Source organism: Lacerta agilis, chromosome 6, assembly GCF_009819535.1.
Source record: "Lacerta agilis isolate rLacAgi1 chromosome 6, rLacAgi1.pri, whole genome shotgun sequence".
Taxonomy (NCBI): Eukaryota; Metazoa; Chordata; class Lepidosauria; order Squamata; family Lacertidae; genus Lacerta; species Lacerta agilis.
In genome coordinates, this window is record NC_046317.1 from 64,582,195 (window position 1) to 64,604,045 (window position 21,851).

At 42.3% G+C, this 21,851-nt stretch overlaps 1 protein-coding gene across 7 annotated transcripts in view; it reads right to left on the reverse strand.

The window, feature by feature from the left end:
* Positions 1 to 18,400, reverse strand: part of PPFIA4 (PTPRF interacting protein alpha 4) — a 110,466-nt gene extending 92,066 nt beyond the window's left edge. For 6 of the 7 annotated variants that reach the window (XM_033153142.1, XM_033153141.1, XM_033153140.1 and 3 more), the window contains exon 1: positions 18,292 to 18,400. The gene's annotated coding sequence lies outside the window, so the exon portion shown is untranslated. Of the gene's footprint in view, positions 1 to 11,995; positions 12,083 to 18,291 lie in introns of all 7 variants that reach the window. The other variant, XM_033153137.1, reaches the window with a different exon arrangement.
* Positions 18,401 to 21,851: the final 3,451 nt, after the last annotated feature.

The following is a 21,851-nucleotide window of genomic DNA, read 5'->3' on the forward strand; positions in this document are numbered from 1 at the left end:
TGCACCAGAAGGCTCATTCTACATTTATCTATCTGTAACGTATTATAAGCACTTAACTACCCAAGAGGTTCAATACACACTTAGACAACCCTCACTGTTATCTATTAGATTATAATATTCTTACTTTCCTAGAGGTCGTGGTAATTGATCTCCCTGGCATAGAGAGCATATTCCAAGATCTGACAAAAAGCCACTATGGAGAGAAAGATTTGCATGGATAAGGCAGGAGCTGCAACTACAGAACCCAAAACTAGTTTGGAAATGCAGGAATAATCTATAGAACATTAACTCCTTGGGACCTAATTCTCTCCAGTCTGAGTTGTCTTTAACACAGACCGACAACCTGCCACGTTCTTGTCTGCTAGAGGAGGAATGAATGAGTCATAAGATTCTCCTACCTCTGGCCCTTAAGGTTTAGCAGATGTTTGGCTCCCTTAGTAGCACAGAAGTACAGTACTCTGTTCAATTAATTCTGTTCTTGGTAGCACAATATGCTCTTAAGCATAAAAGTGGAACAAAGCCAAATAAGGCTTTGAGCGCTTATTCTTAATGCATTAGGCAATCAAAGGTCCACTTCAAAATCAGGATTTACACTCCTGAGCATCATGCAGCTACCCTGGGATCCTATGGGAGGAAGGGAAGGATATAAATTTAATAAGTAAATCCAAGCACATGGATAGGTTAGTAACAGCAACAACTGTAGCAGCAAAAGAATTTCTTCCCTATCTGCAAAACGAATTCTATGACTATGAAAAGAACCACCTATTTATTTGATTTTTATTTTGTGTATTAATTCTCTTCAGAGACCTACCAGGTACATAACAGATTTTGCTGTTTGCTTCCTAACAACGTAAACAAATTTAGCTGCTACATTCCTAAATGGGGTTAATATTTTTAACATTATGGTACTTAAATGCAGCAGATACATTAAAGTCAAAAGAGACATAGGATATTATGTATCTCTTATGTGTCCTGACCTTTTTTGTCCCATTTTTCTATACCCCTTATCTCATCTCTGCCTGCCAAGAGTAACACTTTTTCTCTGATTAAGTGGGCTCTGGTCTACAAATAAGAAGTAACAATAAATCTGTTATTTTTAAAGGTACAATAAGATTTATTTCTGCTGTAACAAAACTGCTTTCTTTCAAGGAACATTTTTTCTCAAACACCAGCAGAAGCAGATCTAGACATGGTTTCGTTATTTAATAAGTGCATCATCTGTAACAGATGAAAACGAACATATGCAGTGGTCTGGATTGAGAAACATTCTGCACTAAAGAAGATCACAAATGTCACAGCTGCATATTTGAGTTTAAACTACGGTAGTTTTATATAAATACACACATAAACAATATTTGTTTTCTTCAAGGTATAATATAGACAATCCACAAAAAATGCAGAAGTATTCCCAATGTCAATCTCTTGACACCAAAAAGTAGTGTCACCCCAAAAAGCCTTTTGGATCAGTAATAGAGCAAATGCTTTGCATGCAGAAGGTCCCAGGTTCAATCCCCTACATCTCTTGTTAGGGCTAGGAGAGGATCCTGTCTGAAATCCTGGAGAGCCTAATTTTGAAAGCCAATGTAGTATAGTGGTCAGGATACTGGACTAGGACCTGGAAGACCAGGGTCCAAATCCCCACTCAAGCATGAAGCTCACCATTTCTCAACCTAACCTACCATTCAGGGTTGTTGTGAGATACAATTATGACTGGTGAATAAGAAAATAAAAAGTTACCATGTCTGTAAAATTTATTGTTGGGAAATTAAAAAGAATAGAAGACTAATTAATTTGAACAAAACAACCCTAGCAGTCAGCAAACAATGCAGTGGTGACAAATAGCAAAGAAAGCTTAAAATAAAATAGATAATATTATATCCAAGAATTTGGTTTTGTACAGTTACAGTTATCAAATGAACAGGTGGACTTACCGGTATCTCAAAAGAAATCCTTCAGAACTGACATAAGAATCATTTCTCTGCTCTTTCTGTTATTTGCTAAAATGACAGTGCTAATTTCAATCCATGCAACATAATTTAACTTTTTGAATGTTGGGTTTAAAACTTCCTTACTGTTAATATTTGAAGAAGTAAATTACTGGACTTATAAGGCTCCATTATGTTATGTCTGCAGGGCTCATTAGATGACATTATCGTACAGAGTTTTTCTCATCTTAAGTCTTTTAAATCCTGTGTTATTTTAGATCCATTTGTGACAGCATTTCTCACACAGGTGTGCTTAACTGTAAATCAGAGGCTGTTCTCAGATTCTGCCATCTCAGGAACAGCATCTAGAGGTTGAATATCCTCTGACTTTTGTTCTCATCACAGGTGTGAAAACTACTCATAAGGATCACTGTTGCCCACCCCTGGAAATAGTTTAATTGGGTAAAATAGTCTTTATTCCCACATCTTTAGACTTCCACCCAAAAAGCAAAGCTTACACTGAGATGCTTAAAGAAGTACTGTAAAACTAATCTAACATAGCTGAACATAGCCTAGCCAATATAATTGTGAATGGTTACCTTCCATTGTTTGGAAGAGGCTGGGAAGGCTAAAAGCACTGAGAAAGACAAATGAGCTTTACATGCTGATCAACTTTGGGATCTGTGGCAATGAGAAATAGCAGTACGATGAAATTCTCAGGATTCCCCACTGTAATGTTTGCCAAAGGATAACTCAAAAGCTTGATGACTATCATAGGTTGAAGTATATATACCATTATCATAAAACAGCAAGATGGAAGGGACAATAGGGCTTCTAAACTTAATACTCTGCACAGGAACTATAATGCTTTTCTAGAACTCATGGAAAGAGAGATGCTCTAAGATATTAGTGTTGGCTACATGCTTACAGACACTGCTCCTGGAACAAATAAAAATAGAAGGTCAACTCCCAGCACTGTAGCATGCACTTTTATATTCAAAAAGCTCCAATTACACACCAGGTAGCAGTTCTGTTTCCAGTCAGATTCTGCTGATGTAGTTTAACTATTAGATTTCCAGAAATCAGCAGAAGTGCTGATCCTGCCAATTAGCCAATTTCCACCTGACACTCTCAACATCATGCAATTATTGGAGTAGTTAATGAGTAACATGCATTCAGCTTATAAAACCATGTTCAGCAATGTCCTGAAAGGTTGCTGTGCCAAGAGAGTACTAAATGGAATGACTGGACCTGTTTTAAACTTTACAAATTATTTAGTTCACAATCCTTCATAGAAGGCAGCCACACCATGCTAAATGCAAGTGAGCTGAAAAAAGGCAAATATGCTTGCTTCAGGGTTAATATATTAGTTTTAGAAGGTACAGGTATGCATGCCCATGTCCAAACATGTGTTAATATTCAACTAACCACTGGAGGGCAACAAGTATATTTCTCCAGAATTCAAGGCATATATTTTCCAGTAACTGGCCCAACCAGTATCTTCTTTATAAAATGAGCAAATAGACTTATTTAAGATAAAAAAGGGGAAATATCCCTAGAAGTCTGAGTGCATTGAGCAAGTTCAGAGTGGCAAAAAAAATGTCCTTATGCATTTTTAAATCATTTACAGATCACAGAAATAAATATTACTTCAGAAAATTTGAAGTCCTATATTGAATTTCAGAATACATAGCTGCAGTGTTCTGCTAAAATGGTGTGCATTACAGAGAAGTATAAGATCTACACTTAAGCTGCTTGCAAGCGATCATGCACACAGGAAGTTGTATGGAGAGTCAGATGCTACAAGGTGCTGCTGATGCCACAGAAAGTTCTTCCAAGTACTTCACATTTATTTTTATTCATATGCAATTAGTTTATGTCCAACATGAGTTCAGAGCAGAGTACATGGGGTTCCAAGTTTGTCTCCAACCAAGGACTAGCTTGGCTTCAGTTTACTTAGCTTTAGAAACAGAGCTACACCAGGTGCCATCAGGCTAAGATGTGGGGCTATGAAACCATTTCATTGTATGAATGCAGCATGATTACTCTTAATTATTTAATAGCACTGCTAACAGTATTTTTAGTTTGAATTCTTGTGGCAGGCAATGAATTTGGATTTAAAATTATCTGGATGCAGTATTCACAGACCAGATTGTGATCTTCTGTTACCCACACTGAGGGAACAGATGATGTATAACAGTGGTCTGTTCACATGGAACTGTGCCCAGATTATTGCAGGAAAAAATCCTGTACTATCTGCAGGTCTCCAGAGCCACTATGGTGGATTCAGGCATGCACATTTCCTCACCAGCAGAGGAAGAAGAGACACATATGTTGTTCATGCAAGATAATGTGGCTTCTAAGCCTAGGTGGGAAAACTGTAGTCAATTCTTGCTCCACAGTATTTGCGGAAGTCCACCCTGATTAAAATATGTTTAATGAGTAAAAAACAAATACAAAGGAACACAGTGATGCTCCACGCCAGAAATACTGTGGAGAATTCTCTATGGTGCCATACAGGTTGCAAATGAGAACTCTGAAAAGAGCTGCTGGGCAGCAGCAGCAGTGGGGGACTGTCTATATTAGGAAAGTACACTGTGTTACTAACACAGATTAGCATTCTCTGTCAAAACATATTTGTTCACACAAATTTTCCTTGAGGACTGATAACAATAGGGTGTTACAGCTCACTTAAAGTTTTAACAGAACAAACAATGTATTAACATGCTTTTAATGCCTCAACAAGACACATACTAAGGGCTGGTTGAGACATAATATTCCTAACTTCATAATCCATGGAAGACAGTTTATGAAGTTTTGAACTTCAACAGGACTGAGAGTCCTGCCAGTGTGCACCAGCTTTGGTGCAGATATCCTGTTTCTTTTTTAAAAGTTCCTCATTCTGCATGTAATCCAAAACAAAGGAAGATCTCCAAGTCAACACTAACTAACAAGGGGAAGAGACCACATGAACAATGCTTGTTCCTGGCTTCAAAACCATAGTTTATGGTTTATGGTTTATGAAGCCATACTGAAAAAGTATGTCACTTGTTGGGTACCTAGACATTTAACATTGTGTCCCAAGTCCTCTGGGCGAAACCAGTAGATTGTTGGATGAAAGGAATACCTCTTGCTGTACATAAAACTCAAAGTTTGTTTTCTCTATGGTGTCTGAAACAAATACTGACATCAGTAAAATGTTTAGCAAATTTAAGTCAAGGCACAAGGGGGAAATGCAGCTTCACATCCCCAATGTTCAGCTGATAAATAGCTACTGAAGAATCTGTCACAATTTTGAAAAATTAACGTACCCTACAATCAATTTGACAGACCAAGGCTTAGCAGTACAAATGTGGCATTAAGTATATGCGAACTGTAGATCTCTTTCTAATGTACATATCAAGAACAGAACATGTTCTCTCAAAGCTGGCAAGTCTTGGAAAGAGCAAGCAAAAAACCAAGAAGAGAGCTCAACTGTGTAGGGCTAGAAATATTCTAGGCATCTGCCCACCAAAATGCTTAACATGATGCTGGAACTCAAGAGAGCCAAAATATTTCTCCCTACTGAATATATACTGTACAATGAATTTCAAAAATCTGGTGGCTGTTTGATTCAAAACTGGCTTTAATCGTTTCTATCAGAAAATAAAGAGTGTCATAAAAGTGTGTCAAACCCACACAATATAGAACAATGTCCACTGGCCTCTGAGCTCATGTGTACAGCCATCTGACTCAAAATAGTAATAATGCTGAAAGTACAGAATCCAGTACTCACAGGCCCAATCCACATGATTGCTACCCCTCAGAATCAAGGTGTGTGTTCAGCCATAATATATACCAGCCCTGTGCATACTGGAGTATGTGCATGTCAGGATGACCTACACATGAGTAGAACCTTGGCAGAGACACATGCCTGACTGGCATGTTCCCTCCCTCCTGTGCGATCGTTTGGGAGTTTCAAAAGCATTCCTCAGCCCAAACATCACAGCAACTGATGCCAAAAAACATCAGCACACTTAGGAATCTACAGAGTTTTGCGCAGTTGCGAAACAGAACTCAGCAACTCAGCATTTTGGCTAATCTACTTTATTTACATATAAATACACATGGAGCACTGCAACATGGCTCCTTCTCTCTCTAGCATCAGATAGCAAAGAGAAAGAACAAATGACAATAGTCCCACTTCAGGAAACACAGTAAGACAAACATCCTGTCTTCGTCACATCACATTCCTGTGGAATCAAAACACATACCCAGTCATGTGATAGACAACAAACCCATGACTGCACACAGGGAATGAATCTCCAACAGTGCATAGGCCTTATTCCAACATTATCTTCAATGTGTGGCTATCAGGCATCCCTAGTGGTCAGAGACAGCAGGTACAATCCCACTCCACACTGCATGGGCTCCACACAACCGGAGCTCTCTGTTGATCAGTTCTGCAATATTGAAATAAAAGTCAAGGCTATAGGGGGAAAGACCTCAGACAATAAGTAAAATAATAAAAGAAACTAAAATGAGTTGCTAAGAGTTTACAACCATACCCTCAAATAAAATAGCAAGTTAAATTTCAGATGGCAGTAATTTACTATGAATTCTTCAAAATTCCAAAGAGAGTCAGATACTTGTTAAGAAAAGAAACTGCACTCTACTACCATCAGTCTTGCTCCCTTGTCATGCATGCTTGCTCTACCTACCAAAGCTACTTTGAGGTTGCTGAACAATGTCCAAATGATCTAGCCTTCTAGGCAATCTCTACTGGCTAACAGATTTTATGCTTGTCAGTTTTTAGCGCTGACGTTTTTGACACTAACTGAAGTCTGAGACACTTCAGAACTTAAACATTCCTTCGTCCAGGGTTGCAGATGCATGCTAAGTAGGGATGCAGCCAACATTTACTCTTCAGCAATTTGAACAACACCCTATTCCCTCATATTCCACCCTGCTTATTCAGAATACTTTTAAGAACTTAGTCTCCTAGTCTTTCTCCGTGCCAAAGAATCTACCCATTGTCACTTTCGTGTGTTTTATTTTTTAATTGAGGAGTACTGGATGGAAAGCATGGCTGAAAAAGCTCTCACTGCTAATTCCAGATACTAATAATAAACCATTACAAAACACCCCTTTATAAGCAAGTGACTACTTTAGCTGCAGATCTTATGTGGACAATTACAGTGAAATATATTCTAAAGATATTGCTTTTTATATTAATGAATGGCATAAGAAAGCATTGTTCCCCACTTTACTTGAAAATTTAGAAATACTCCTAATGAGGGTATGAAATATTTTGCTGTAATTTCTTTATGTAACTGCCTGAAAAATCCCTAGAGCTGAACAGCTTGGGCAATGCAAAGTAGGGGTGCGGGTTTTGGGTTGTTTTTTTAATTAAACAGAAGGAATGCAATGCTATTTGTGAACTGTGCTAGAGAAGAAACTGTTATCTGTCAAGGTAAGGGAGCTAACATTCAGGAAAATAACTACAATAAAAAAGTACAATGGCCATGAGTTTTGGCACTGGCTATTACATATTGTTTTACTGTTTTTAATGTTTGCCGCTCTGACCTCCCCAGGAAGGAACAGCAAAATATAAATTATTTTAAATTAAATAAATAATGTGTTTTAAGTTTCAAAACCACTGCTACAAATCACTGGTAAAAGGAAGTGTAGAAAGAAGAATCTGAGCAGGACTATCTGTCTGCTCATAAACATAATTAGATCATGAAGATTTGCACTTTAGCAACAACTAATTCAGAGCTCAGTGATACTGAGGGCAGCAACTGCTATTAAGCAAAGATAATATATAGGACTTCAAAGCAATACTTCTGCAATGTAGTATTTCATGGCTGAACTAGCAAAGTTTAGGTACAATGTTATTTGTTCAGCTCTACTGCCAGAACTATAATAAATCTTTAATACGGTCAAAGACCAGGAAGAAAATTGTACAGTCCAATTCATATAATTGGTATCTGCTTAATAAAATTACAATTAAAATTTTGCAGATTTTTAAGTTTTATAAAAATTTTATGGATGGATCTTAACCACCTGTCGACATTCCTGCAGTATTCCTACGGTATTTTGACTAGGGTATCAGTCACTGGTATTTGCTGTCATCACAGTGCGTCTTATTCTTGTCACTATGTAGCAAAATTTTGCAACAATCCTAGTGGTCTCTATGTCTTTGTCAGCTAAAAGGTATCTGGTGTAGGCTTCCTCTGATTGACCGGGCTGTTTCACCAAGAGCGGTTTGATCAGTTCTTTCCTTGAGTCGCGATACAGTGGGCAATATAAAAGGACGTGCCCAGTGGATTCGATCTCATTGCCCTCACTAGGGCATAGTCTTTGGTCAATCGGGGTCTTGTATCTGCCCTCTAAGAGCTGAGGGGAGAGCGTTAAGCCAGGCCCTGGAAAATGCCCAGCGATGTTTGGGGTTATCTAATGCCTTTTTGGTGGCTGGTTTCGGCCATTAGATCCAGTTGATATCTGTGTTGGACTGTTGGCTGGTTGAGTGGGAGAACACACGTAAGAGCCATAGGTAGATGATCACTTTCTGATCTTGCTCTACTGCCATACATTCTTTGGGGACCTGGACTTACATAACCGTAGCCCCTACTAAGACTGTAATTTCACCACCCACTATCCTTGTCTTACAGTATTTCCCACTAGCATAATACCGTTGCTCTACAATTCACAAAAGCATAATGTGAGACCTCAAACTGTATTAGATTACAAACATGTGGGGATACTGCAACTATTCAACCTTTGTGTAAAGATTATCTAACTATATAAATGATTCCACCAATCCAGTTTTAGCCACCTCAAAAGCATATTATTTCCATGGATCAGGAAAATACAAAACTAATTCTTATCCAAAGAATTGTCATTTTAATTTAGAGAATGCCCCCACAGATTGGTGGATTGGGGCATATCAAACTGGAAATGAATGGGTGAATCCATTTAAATCAAGTGTCCAATTCTAAAAATCAAGTGTTTCCAGAATAAGTTTGCTTAGTAATCCTTTAGCATTAATTTGCAACTATAGCTTTTATACCACCTAGCAGTGTAATTCAATATATTTCAACATACAACCCACAAACCTTTTGCTCTGCACATTAATATCCATTCAGAGATGAGACAGATTTCTGCTTGGCTTTCTGTGTATACAAAAAGAATGTATGCACATTCTTGACTGGTGCCAGTTATACCTCTTAGAGGAAGGTATTCCAAAGCTAGGATATTACAACAGGAAATACTCTCTTGTTTGTGAATACATAAGAAAAGAGTCTCAACTGAAGATCTTAAGACCCAGGCAGGCAGGTATGGGAAATAGTGTTTCAGTGTCATGGCAAACAGCATTGTTTCATCAAAGCCAGGCCAGAGTCAACATAATGATCAGCAGACACAGTACTTATGCTCTCCAAATTGAAATAGAACCAGTGAAAAGTTCCAAATTTGGGGGGGGGGGGGGGATCAAGCATCAATACAGCTGCAGAGCAGCACATGTATGACTCAATGCTTCATTAACACTCCCTTACCAGAAAGAATTAGAATTGAAAGGTGGGAACTGTTCACAAAAGACGGTACTAAAGAAAACACAACGCACTGGGGAAATCAAATGGTGACAAAATAATCAGCATAACTATATCATCCCATAAGGGATGCAATGCAATGCAATGGCAATCTCTTGCTTAAACCACTTAAATGAGGCCAGGATCAAAACCCATTGATGACAAGTAAGATCTTCCCAATACTACAATACAGTTCAAATACAATCAGTTGGGGAATAACTAATTAAAGTAGATGGGTGGAGAATTGTGATTGACACATGAACTGAAACATAGAAATAAGTGCTTTAAGACAATACATTTTATATAGACTATAAGTAATGCCATATATGATCAGCACCATGAGCAACAGTCAGAATCCTCAGCCCCAGCTGTTATTTATGAAACATCTAACTTTGTGCTAGGTGCCAAATTCTCACTTGAATGCTGTTATTACATTATAGAGGAGCACAGAGAAATAATTTTACCTGAGCAGGATGTATAACATATATGCTCTTGAAGATTATCTTTAAACATAAAGAATCTAGCATAATGAGATTCTCAAGTTCAACTTTTAGAAAAGCCCATTCCTAGCCCTTACAAAATATTACAGTAATGGTAGGCTAGAAGTAGAGTTGCTGCAAGGTTAAATACCATAAGCTGTAGACAGGGGGCAACAGCCAGGGCTTCGGTGTCCTACAAGCGCTTTCCTCATCTCATACATGTTGGAAACAATACGTTATTGAAAATAAACCTAAAGACATTAAATTCTGTAATTCATTCTGGCCACAGAATTATGCTTGATATAGAATTCTGATATTTTAAAAAAAGTAGAGAGCGCACAAACCTAATTATCAAGAGGAAATATTCAGAACTCAATTATGTGCCAGAGAACAACCCTCTTGCCAATTTACCAGAGCCTCATTTCAACCACATTCTGTGGCAACAAGTGCCATAATACAATTAATTGCATGTATTCATGGTTTAGTTATGTAATTTTAGTCTCTTGACTAAATAGACTCACAAGAGCCTGCTCTTTAGATGAGTTTCTATAATTTCAAATACTTCAGAATGTGCCAGGCCCAAGGGACCCTTGGTGTTACTGACATCTCAAATTTTGCTGAGTGGGATCCTGGACTTGTATCCCAAGGTCTTGCCCTAACAGCATAACTTGTAGTATTTTTTAACACCAACTAATACATGTCAATCCTACACACATTTCTTAGAATTCCCACTGTTTTCAGTGGAACATACAAATCACACTTACTTTGAAGTTCCCTTGTCTCAAAAAAGGATCTCATAACCACATACTGGTACAGTAGTTCTCTTAACTACCATCAGCAGGTTAAACTCTTTTCGAAGTATAAAATTCAGTAATATCTATCAGTTTCCTTATCTAATAATTCATCAACAAAGAATTCTCTTTGCTTCATATGCTTGCTAAATAACTGCTGATTTCAAGAGACTCTAGTTTATCTTTTAATTTTTTTGTTTAATTTGTATTAAATTCCACTAGTCTACACTGCAACTATGAGATTTAAAATATGTTGTTTGTTCCAATTCAATGGTAAAACATGGTTTTCCTGGGGAAAGCGCTGAGACAAAAAACCAAAAACCAAAAAATGCCTGGATATGGAGCTTTAAAGCTTGTCCCTGTACCTAGAAAGGTAGCATAAAAGGCATTCCAGATGAGCCCTTGGGCCATGGTACTCCATGCTCTGGTAATTTCAAGAGTGGATTATAGCAATGGGGCTACATGGGGCTGCCCTTGAAAACATCTTTGAAACTTCAACTGATTCAAATTGCAGCAACCAGATTACTGGCTGGGGTTACCTTTAGAACTCATATAACCCTTGTTCTAAAACAGCTGCACTGGCTGGCAGTTCATTTCAAAGCCCAATTCAAGATTCTTTGGTTACTGTTTAAAGCCCTGAATTTGTGAGACTGCTTCCTTCTCTACAGACCTTCTTGGATGTTAAAATCAGAAGAGACAGCCCACTTGGTAGTTACCAAACCCTAGATATTTGGAAAATAGGTGGCCCAGGAGAAGGCATTCTCTGTGACAGTCCCTAAATTGAGATGTGTCTGGTCCCTTCACTATACAGCTTTTGGCAAATCTTTACACTGGCCTTTGAAACATGAGATGGTGTTTTCAAAACCCACCCTATTTATGTGACTGTAATTCATTTTAACTGTTTTTAATACAGTACTGAATTTTAAATTGTTGTAGCCCACCCTGAGACCTGCTGGTGAAGGATGAAAAATAAATTTAATAATAACAACAACATACAATACTTAAAGTTACTTACAGAAGTAAATATACAAAACAACAATATCTAATATCTAAGAGAAAATAGCAACAAACAAACAGGCCATACATCTTTACTGGCTTAGTGGAAAAGACTACTAAAATAATGATTTCCATACTCATGAAATGAGCAGGAGTGCGTACGTATGATGCAGAGAAGAAGAGAGGTTTTGCTGCAGGGCAGCAGCCTTGCTACAGAAAAAAAAATCTTTGCTCACCCTCCTGCTAGTTGCAAACCTGCCAGGAAACACGTTCCATGGTGTTGAGAAGCGGAGCATGTATTCAAAGAAAAGTTTGTTGAAATGCTGCATGGAAAGGGGGAGAAAGTTTCCTTTATTACCCATTTTTAAATATCTGTATCAGGGATGGGAAGCCTCTGAATATCCAGATGCTGTTAGACTACGACTTTCATAATTTTGACCATTGGTCATGATTCCTGGGCTAAGGAGAGTTAGAATCTAACAACATAAAGAGGGCCATAATTTCCCGATCTCTGGTATTTTTGAATGCTGATGTGGTACAAAGGCAAGGCAAACATTAATACAGTAAAGACTGAAGACAAAGATGAAATCTAGTCTAAAGTGTAGGTTCCTAATATGCTGGGCAACTCTAGGAATGTGTACTGTACATGTATTCACTGGGCTGAATCTGTAGTACAGGCAATTTCAACACTAGCACAATGTCTCAGTGAAAGCAATGTCTCATTCCTAGAAACATAAGAATGCTTAACGTTGGAAACAGGGAGAGAAGGTTCTTAAATACTGCAAAGAACTATTTCATGGTGGTGCAACAAATTAAACTGCATTCATTTTCTGTGCGTATGCAACAGATAGAAATAAACTAAACACGCCATTATGGAAAGTCAGTACATGAAAAACCCTGAATATTTCGCCAACCTTAGAATTGCTATGAAAGGAGAAATGCAGCAAGAATTAGATTTATTTAATATTATTTAACAAATCTGAGGAACCAGAGACCAAATTGCAAACATGCGCTGGATTATGGAGAAAGCTAGAGAGTTCCAGAAAAACATCTACTTCTGCTTCATTGACTACGCAAAAGCATTTGACTGTGTCGACCACAGCAAACTATGGCAAGTTCTTAAAGAAATGGGAGTGCCGGATCACCTCATTTGTCTCCTGAGAAATCTCTATGTGGGACAAGAAGCTACAGTTAGAACTGGATATGGAACAACTAATTGGTTCAAAATTGGGAAAGGAGTACGACAAGGCTATATATTGTCTCCCTGCTTATTTAACTTATATGCAGAATTCATCATGCGAAAGGCTGGACTGGATGAATCCCAAACCGGAATTAAGATTGCCGGAAAAAATATCAACAACCTCAGATATGCTGATGATACTACCTTGATGGCAGAAAGTGAGGAGGAATTAAAGAACCTTTTAATGAGGGTGAAAGAGGAGAGCGCAAAAAATTGTCTGAAGCTCAACATCAAAAAACTAAGATCATGGCCACTGGTCCCATCACCTCCTGGCAAATAGAAGGGGAAGAAATGGAGGCAGTGAGAGATTTCACTTTTCTTGGGCTCCATGATCACTGCAGATGGTGACAGCAGTCACGAAATTAGAAGACGCTTGCTTCTTGGGAGAAAAGCAATGACAAACCTAGACAGCATCTTAAAAAGCAAAGACATCACCTTGCCGACAAAGGTCCGTATAGTTAAAGCTATGGTTTTCCCAGTAGTAATGTATGGAAGTGAGAGCTGGACCATAAAGAAGGCTGATCGCCGAAGAATTGATGCTTTTGAATTATGGTGCTGGAGGAGACTCTTGAGAGTCCCATGGACTGCAAGAAGATCAAACCTATCCATTCTCAAAGAAATCAGCCCTGAGTGCTCACTAGAAGGACAGATCCTGAAGTTGACGCTCCAGTACTTTGGCCACCTCATGAGAAGAGAAGACTCCCTAGAAAAGACCCTGATGTGGGGAAAGATGGAGGGGACAAGGAGAAGGGGACGACAGAGGATGAGATGGTTGGACAGTGTTCTCGAAGCTACTAACATGAGTTTGGCCAAACTGCGAGAGGCAGTGAAGGATAGGCGTGCCTGGCGTGCTCTGATCCATGGGGTCACGAAGAGTCGGACACGACTGAACGACTGAACAACAAAACAAATCTGACTTAATTTCTTAGGCATGAAGTAAGGATTTGCATGCAGCTCTCTCACTACAGAAAGCTAGCCATCTTCTATTGATTACACATTCAGATTTAGCACCCCAGTTACTATTTTGATTGACTCAGTGATTATTTCATAATCTGATGTAAATATATGGCTTTAAAAACTAGTTTGAAAGAATTATCCTAAAGTCTTGGAAGCCCAACAAGCTGATAGCTACACAGATTACAGTACAGATTAATTCCTACAAGAAATCTGTCAATATAGAGTGTTATCAAATGCTGCCATTCTGCTAGCATAAGAGACTGGCAGTAGCAGAACAGAACTTGTACATGTGCCCTCAAAATCAGCTCCAAAGGGAACCCTCTGGAGAATATTTTGGGTGGAACACAAATTTAAAAAATGAAATGGAAATATCACTATACCAGCAGAACTCTGCTGGCACTGCTTTAGATACAACCTTCAGCCTTGATTTCAATATACCGGTACTCCAGTGCTTACCTTCTCAAGAAAGAGATGAGAATTGTCTTGAGACAAGAAAACTACGAGGGGAACCCAGACTAAGTGAACTGAAAATCTGCTATTCAAATCAATGGAACTAATCAGTCCTGACATATTTGTCATAGTTCATCTAACTTAGTCTGGATCCAGCCCAATGAATTTAAATTTCAAGGATGCAGACATAAAGCTAGAATCCCTCTCACTTTTCCTTCTTTGTTCTGTATCACTTTAATCCTTTTAACTGAAATCACCTTAACAAAAATAAATATGAGAATTCAAAGTACAGTGGTACCTCAGTCTACAAACCTAATTCATTCCAGAAGTCCGTTCTTAAAGCAAAGCGTTCTTAAACCGAGGCGTGCTTTCCCTCCTGCCACAGGTACCCTTCCACTGTTCGGCTTCCGTTTGTCTTCCGGGGTAAAGTTCATTAACCAGAACACCTACTTCCGGTTTTGCAGAGTTTATTGCCTGAATAGTTCATTAACAGGACTGTTCATAGACCGAGGTACCACTGTATATTCACTATGAACTTGTTTATTTTACTTGTGGTAGGCAGGCAAGAAAGGAACAGGAGTCCAGTAACATCTGTAGGGCATTATGTTGACTACCTCTGGCTTAGATACTGCTGTGCCTAAGCCAGAGGTAGCCATCATGGTGTCTTTCTAAGCTTTGCACATGTGATACAAGTCACAGAAACATAAGAAACTGCCTTATAGTGAATCAAACCATGGGTTCATTTTGTACAATATTGTCTACACCAGGGGCCAGCAAACTTTTTCAGCAGAGGGCCAGTCCACTGTCCCTCAGACCTTGTGGGGGGCCAGACTACCGTATATTGGGGGGGGGGAATGAACAAATTCCTATGCCCCACAAATAATCCAGAAATGCATTTTAAATAAAAGGACACATTCTACTCATGTAAAAACATGCTGATTCCCAGACAGTCCGTGGGCCGGATTTAGAAGTCGATTGGGAGGATCCGGCCCCCGGGCCTTAGTTTGCCTACCCATGTTCTACACCAGGGGTCTCCAAACTAAGGCTCGGGGGCCAGATGCGGCCCAATCGCCTTCTAAATGCGGCCCGTGGACGGTCCGGGAATCAGCGTGCTTTTACATGAGTAGAATGTGTCCTTTTATTTAAAATGCATCTCTGGGTTATTTGTGGGGCATAGGAATTCGTTCATTATTTTTTTTCAAAATATAGTCCGGCCCCCCACAAGGTCTGAGGGACAGTGGAAAAGTTTGCTGACCCATGTTCTACACTGATAGCAACCCTCCAGATGAGTTGTTTTACAGATGAGTTGTTTTACAAGCAGCTCAACCCATTTGTTTCTTGACTTCAGGAGACCAAGAGCTTGTCTAGAAAGCGTATTCTCCCTTCGCTGCAGCAGAAAGCTAGAGGCAGAGGTGAGACACTGAGCCATTGGTTCTCAAAGGGTGTGAAGCATCATGCTGATGTGGCAGGAGAGGATGGCAAGTGTGGTGAGAAGATTCAAGGACAATAAATATTATATTTTGGGAATGATTCATGTTCTTAGTGGTGCAGCAATGAAACTGCTAGCACATTTGCAAAACTAAGCAGTCTGATATGGTTTCAAACTTAAGGGGGGACCACATGTTGAGTGAGGTTCCTGTATTGAAGGGGATCCTCAGGGTCCTTTCCAACTCTATGATTCTTAAGTATCCGCATTTTTTTATACTTTCTGGATGCCCCATGATCATATGAAAGAGTAGTCATGTTCTATGGTATAAATCACTGCTAGGAGTTGTTTCCCATGTATTTCTTATCAATAAAAAATTCACTGTGGCATGAACAGATTTTTATTCTGAAAGTGTGGCCCAGAAACAAAAGTTTGAGAACCACTGCAGTAAGCACTGCTGGGTAGTGCTACAATCAATTTGTCTCTGCTACCTATGCCAACCCTATTCATCCATTCACACTAGGCTACAGTGATTAACAGGGGCATCACCAATAGACCCCACATAGCTTGCAAGTATTAGGTCCATGGATAGAAAGAACACTCCTAGCACTTAAAAAAAGCTTCAGAGTAAAGAGCTAGAGTAGGAGGCTGCAACCTTGTCATTTTTTTTTTATGTAGGACCGAATTTTATTACTTAATACTAAAAAGCAAGGGGCATAGTTTCATTTAGGCATTAATTTGTGACATCTGGGTGTAGATGAAGTCACTTATTTTGTCTAATTCTGTGTGTGTGTGTGTGTGTGTGTGTATACATACAGTTTAAAAAACAGCCATGATGCTTACAGAATGCTCAAGAATGGTTCAGCAGCTGGTGTGTTATGACAGCTGTTTCTCTTGTTCTGTACTATCATGCTCTCCCCTTGTGTTTCTTTCAACCATTTGTCACATCCATCTGTTCCTCCTTATTTCAGGCTTCATTTTAAGATTTTCGGGACAAGTACTGGAGAGGGAGGGGCCATTTTGCATATCACCTTTGGAAATTATGGCAATGCTGAGAAGAAAGGGATCCAAATAATTAGAATATGCAAATGTTCCATGGTGTAGTGCTCTATTTGATAGGAATCATATTTGCAAAAAATATATATTCATATTTTAGGAAGGAATACAGCCCTGTGACATGGGATGGATTTCACAGTAGCCTATTATAACACCACCCAACAAGCAAATAATAATTATGCAATAGCATGACACCCTAATCGCCAACTGAAAGCAAAGTCACAGTTTTGTAAAACAGTGAATATCAACTGCAGATCTCTATCTGTGCCAAATTACAAAACTGAAAGAATCCATCTCTAAGCTAAATACATTGGGTTCTAATAATAATCTTCCAAGTGTTGAATATAATCCCTCCCTGATCCACACAAAAGCAGCTGAAACTGAACACCTTCTAAGAGACACAGGGAAAAGAATTCATACTCCTATTAGAAGCAGATGCCAAGGTTTAAAAAGAAAATAAACCAGCAGGAGCTTTTTATTCTTTTTCTCTTTTTTCTTTTTCTCTTCCACAATGAGAGCCACAAGCCACAGCAAACATGGCACGAGGCCCGCACGTCCCTCTTCTCACTCTGTGGGCATCATCAGTATCAATACACTGAACGAACTGGCAAGGCCAGGCTTGGCTACACGAGTACGGTACTCTTTCCCAGCACTTGAAGCGTCGCGGTCCCTGAGTGACCTCTGTCTACGCCCATCACCTTTACCTCCGCTGCTGTGGAAGCGAAGTAGCTTCAGAAGAAGAAGAAAAGAGCGGCAGCCGATATCTGCTAAGCTCAGAAGACTCTCCCCCGCCCCGCCCCCATGGTTTGGAGGTGCTGAGAAAGACCCTCGCTTCGCATTCCCACCCTGCCCGGCTCCCAGCATCCCTGGTATGACGCGAGCCCGAGAAGCCAAAGGGACGGTGGCGTCGATGGATGCGCCTCCGCCCGCCACGCTGGGCACCTGCTCGCGGCCTCATTCGCCCCCCGCAGCGGCGGCGGCGGCGGCGGAATGAAACAGGCGAGGGGGGCTCTCTGACTGACATGCTGCGGCAAGGACGGGCAGGCAGAGGCCTGGAGAGAGCGGGCGGGCGGTCACGCTCGCTTCGCCCGCCCGAGCCGCCTCCATCCACCCCGGCCGAGTCGCAGCGCCTCAGAACGGCGAGGCGAGGATGGTACTGGGCAGTCACGTTTCCCCACCACCACCACCGCCCCGTCGCCCTGCCGCCTTGCATTCTAGACCACAGCAAAAAAGCCCCCTCAGGGAAACAACGGCTCCCTAGCTTCGCCAGCTCCCGCTTCCATCCGGGCAAGTCGCCCTCAGGCGCGCTGAGGTAACCAACCTGAAGGCAGCACCCCGCGCTCTCTTTCTCCCACCCCCCCCCCAAACCATCATCTTGTTCCCCAGGAGCAACCGCCACTCACCGGCTTCGGAAAGGAGCTTTCGCGCACCGCAGCCGCTACCACGGCAGCGTCCCCGCTCGCGGAAGGCCCCGCCCCCCATGCCGCCTCACCCTTCTCTGCTCGCGGGAGGCCACGCCCCCGCGCCGGCCTCTTGCCTAGGTGGCCGCGCCCCCTTTTATTCCACTATTATTTCCCAGCGCCGTTTCAATAGGACGAGGCCCCGCCCCCTCGCTTACCCCGCGTTCTCAGGAACGCTCCTTCTGGCCCCGCCTCTCCGCATGCGGAAAAGGAGAAAGCGGCGCTGGCGGTAGGGACTTTTTCTTACGTCCCTTGTCATTTGCTAAACGACGAGTCTAAACGCGGCTGCCTGGCAAAAGGAGTCGCGTTGATGTCAGAGGGAGGGATTTCCTCCAAGCGTACTGAGGATCAGAGCATTTGAGCGGCTGGCTGGCTGGCTGGCTTGGAGTCAGAATGGTCCTTGCCCTTTGGAAGTGGGTGCTGATGATGCTCATGCTCAGCAGGCAGGGTATAGCAGTGCACACCCACCTGCTTGCATTTAATATCCCGATTCCCCACAAGCTAAGTGAGGGAACACAGGTTTAAGGGGCTTGGTTATTGAGTAAACGCGCATAAGATCATGCCGTCCCGCTTTAGTCCTATGCGGGGATGTACTAAAACGAGTAATAATGTCCGTTGGAAAAAGTGGGAGCTACTAAAAGCACACAGACAAATTAATGGGATTATATGGACACCTATCTGAGAGTCCAATAAATAGCACTGGGGTGCAAGTTGCACAGTGCGTACAGTATTGCTATTCAATTCTGGGAGAAGGTCCTGCACATATATATATGATCCAAGTAAAAAGATTCAAAAATTCATTTTCCATGTGCTAATCTATAGAGTCTAGCTAGCCTAAGGCGCTTATTAGGCAGGAGTATGTACTACTGCTAGGAAATGGGCCTCTTTCCAAGTTTTCTCTATTCTGCCGGAGACATGACTTCTAGCTGTACTTGGGAGAGGAAGGAAGGTTCTGAATTATTAGCCAGTGCCAACTTCCATAAATAAACATTTAATTCATGATGCAGTATGAAATATTAAGCTATCCTTTGGCATCAAGGCTAGGCTGGAGCAGAGAAAGGTGAAACAGGAGAGGAAACCAGTTAATGTTAGGCAAAAAAATAATGTCCAAGCTCACAGAAAGTGCCAGTACCTGTTTTTTTAAAATCTGACATCATGGTCTGAGCGCATCAAAGCACATTGTATAATACATACACATAAGGTACTCAGAATTAAGTCCCACTGAATTCAATACAATACTTCAATTTTTTCCAGCCTTCTGTACTTTCTTCAGTGGCACAAGAACAGTAAGGATGAAGACCTGTGGCTTTAGGGCTGCAATCCACTGTAGCAGACCATAAAGGTAGTCTAGGAGCGGGGGTCTGCAACCTGCGGCTCCGGAGCCGCATGCGGCTCTTTTACACCTTTGCCGCGGCTCCGGGGCGGATACGCCTGTCCACTTCTCCAGCTGGCCAGCGGCAGCGGCCGCCCTCCAGCTGGCCGGCGGCCCGCCCTCCGGAGGCTGAGGGTGCTGCTGCTGTGCTGCTCTGCTCATGCGTCGTGCCTCGTTTCTGCCAGCGCAGGCGCAGCAGCAGACAGCAGCAGTTTCCCTCCAGAGGTGTGGCTGCTGCTGCTGGTGTGGAGCTGCTGCTGGCTGCTGCATCGAGGCGACGACGAGGTAGGCAGCTGTGGGCTGGGCCAGGGGCGGCGGGTGGTGGGCGAGGGGGGAAGCCCTCCTTTTAAAAATGGTCGAGGAAGCTGCGCCTGTTTCCCTGCCGCTGCCTCCTTCACTCCTGGTTCCGCTCGCAGCCTCAGACCGCGCTCTCGCGGGCGCGCGTCTCTCTCCGCCCCGGAGCAAGGCCGGGACTCGCCCTTGCCCGGGACCCGTGTCTCAGGAGCCAATGGGTGCATGTGTCGCGAGGGGGCTTGGAGGCTCCTAGGAGCCCGAGCACGCACAGCAGGGACGTGGCTGCTTCAAAAGGCTGCATGGAGGAAAAGGCAGTTGTGCGTTCTTCCGCAGCAGCGTCGAGCGGAGCCGCCGCCGGACCTCACCAGGCAAGGTTAGTCACGTCGCCCCCGCCTTCCAGGGCGCAAAGCTGGGCTGGCTGGGCAGAAACTACCGTCAAGCTCTCTGCCTGCTGTGGGCGGGGGGCTTTGCAACCCCCCAACGAGTCCCTTGGGATCTGGGACTGGGGAGGGGGAGTCCTCTGCCGCTGCTTCCTCAGGTGTGTTGCTTAGGCTGCCGGGCGGAGCGCGGGAGCGCAAGTTGGCCGCCTGCGCCGCGCCCTCCGGCTGTGGCCTCTCCAAAGTGGCCTCTCCAAACGCGCGGCGCAAAGAGCGGCGCCTTGGCTTTGCCCCGGTTTGGTTGGGCAGCCTGTGGCTGGAGGAGATCCGGGGCTGAAAGAGGGGCTTGTTCTCCCGCGCTTTCTTTTCTCCCAGTTCTAGGTCACTCGACCCACAATAGCACTTCTTTAGTCTCCTTGCCGCACGCGCTCTGGCAACTTTTCAGGCTCCGGCTTGCGTAAAAACTGGGAAAGCTTTCTCTCGCTTCCTTCCCCCCTCCCCCTCCGATGCTGCTCTCCAACCACCTACCTGCTTGTCACAAGTTTTGACCCCCCCCCCCCCCCCCGCTCCTTGGAAGGGTTTCATTATTGGAGCTGAGCTTGTCCCCTGCTGAGGTAAATGACTTATTGCTCTGCTTCGACCAGGGTGGGTGGGTGGTTGGGTGGGCTGGTAAAGAAAACCAAACCTGAGTAACTTATGCAGAGGCAGAATTTACTAGGTGGGGGAGAAGCCCCTGTCGTGACTTCCAGGTGTTTGGAAGCTCGGACAGCCCACCAAAAAGAAAACTTGTGAAAATGCTTCCTTTGCGAGGGCAAGGAGTAATAGGGGTGCAGATGGGCCGAAAGTCCAAAGGAAATGATTTCTTGAAGGGGGAGGATGTACTACGGGAGGCAGAATAAAGGGCTGGTTCTCACAGAGACATGGGTAGGAGAATGACGCCCCAAAAGGTTGCAGTTTTTCCTCTGTCCTGAGTGTGTGTTAGGGGAGCCTTGACAAAGCACTTGTTGGCATGGAAGAGAGGAGTCCTAACTTGGATCTGTGTTCATGTGCAAAATCTATCGCCATTGTCATTAAGGGGGCAGGGAACTCCCCTAAAAAGGTTTGAACACTATGAACTACTACAGCTACCTGTATGCAAGTCAGCACAAACATCACAGGCTTCTCTGGTGCAATTCTGTGCTTTATTTAGCAAGAGAGGAGGTTGGAAGAGGTGAGCATAGCCTCTGGTCTGGAATATTAAGGGTAAAAGACACTAAGATTATTGTAAAAGCCAGCAGTCTTCAATTAGACATGGGACAAACATTTAACACAAGTGTGCAGTTGAGGACTCATTTAAAAAAAAAAAAAAAACAAATCAAATATTTGTATGCTGCTGCAACCCACCTTGGATCAGGCTGTGACCTGGTAGTGGTCCCCAGGTTGGATAAAAATGAATGATTTTTTAAAGGATTTTTTTATTT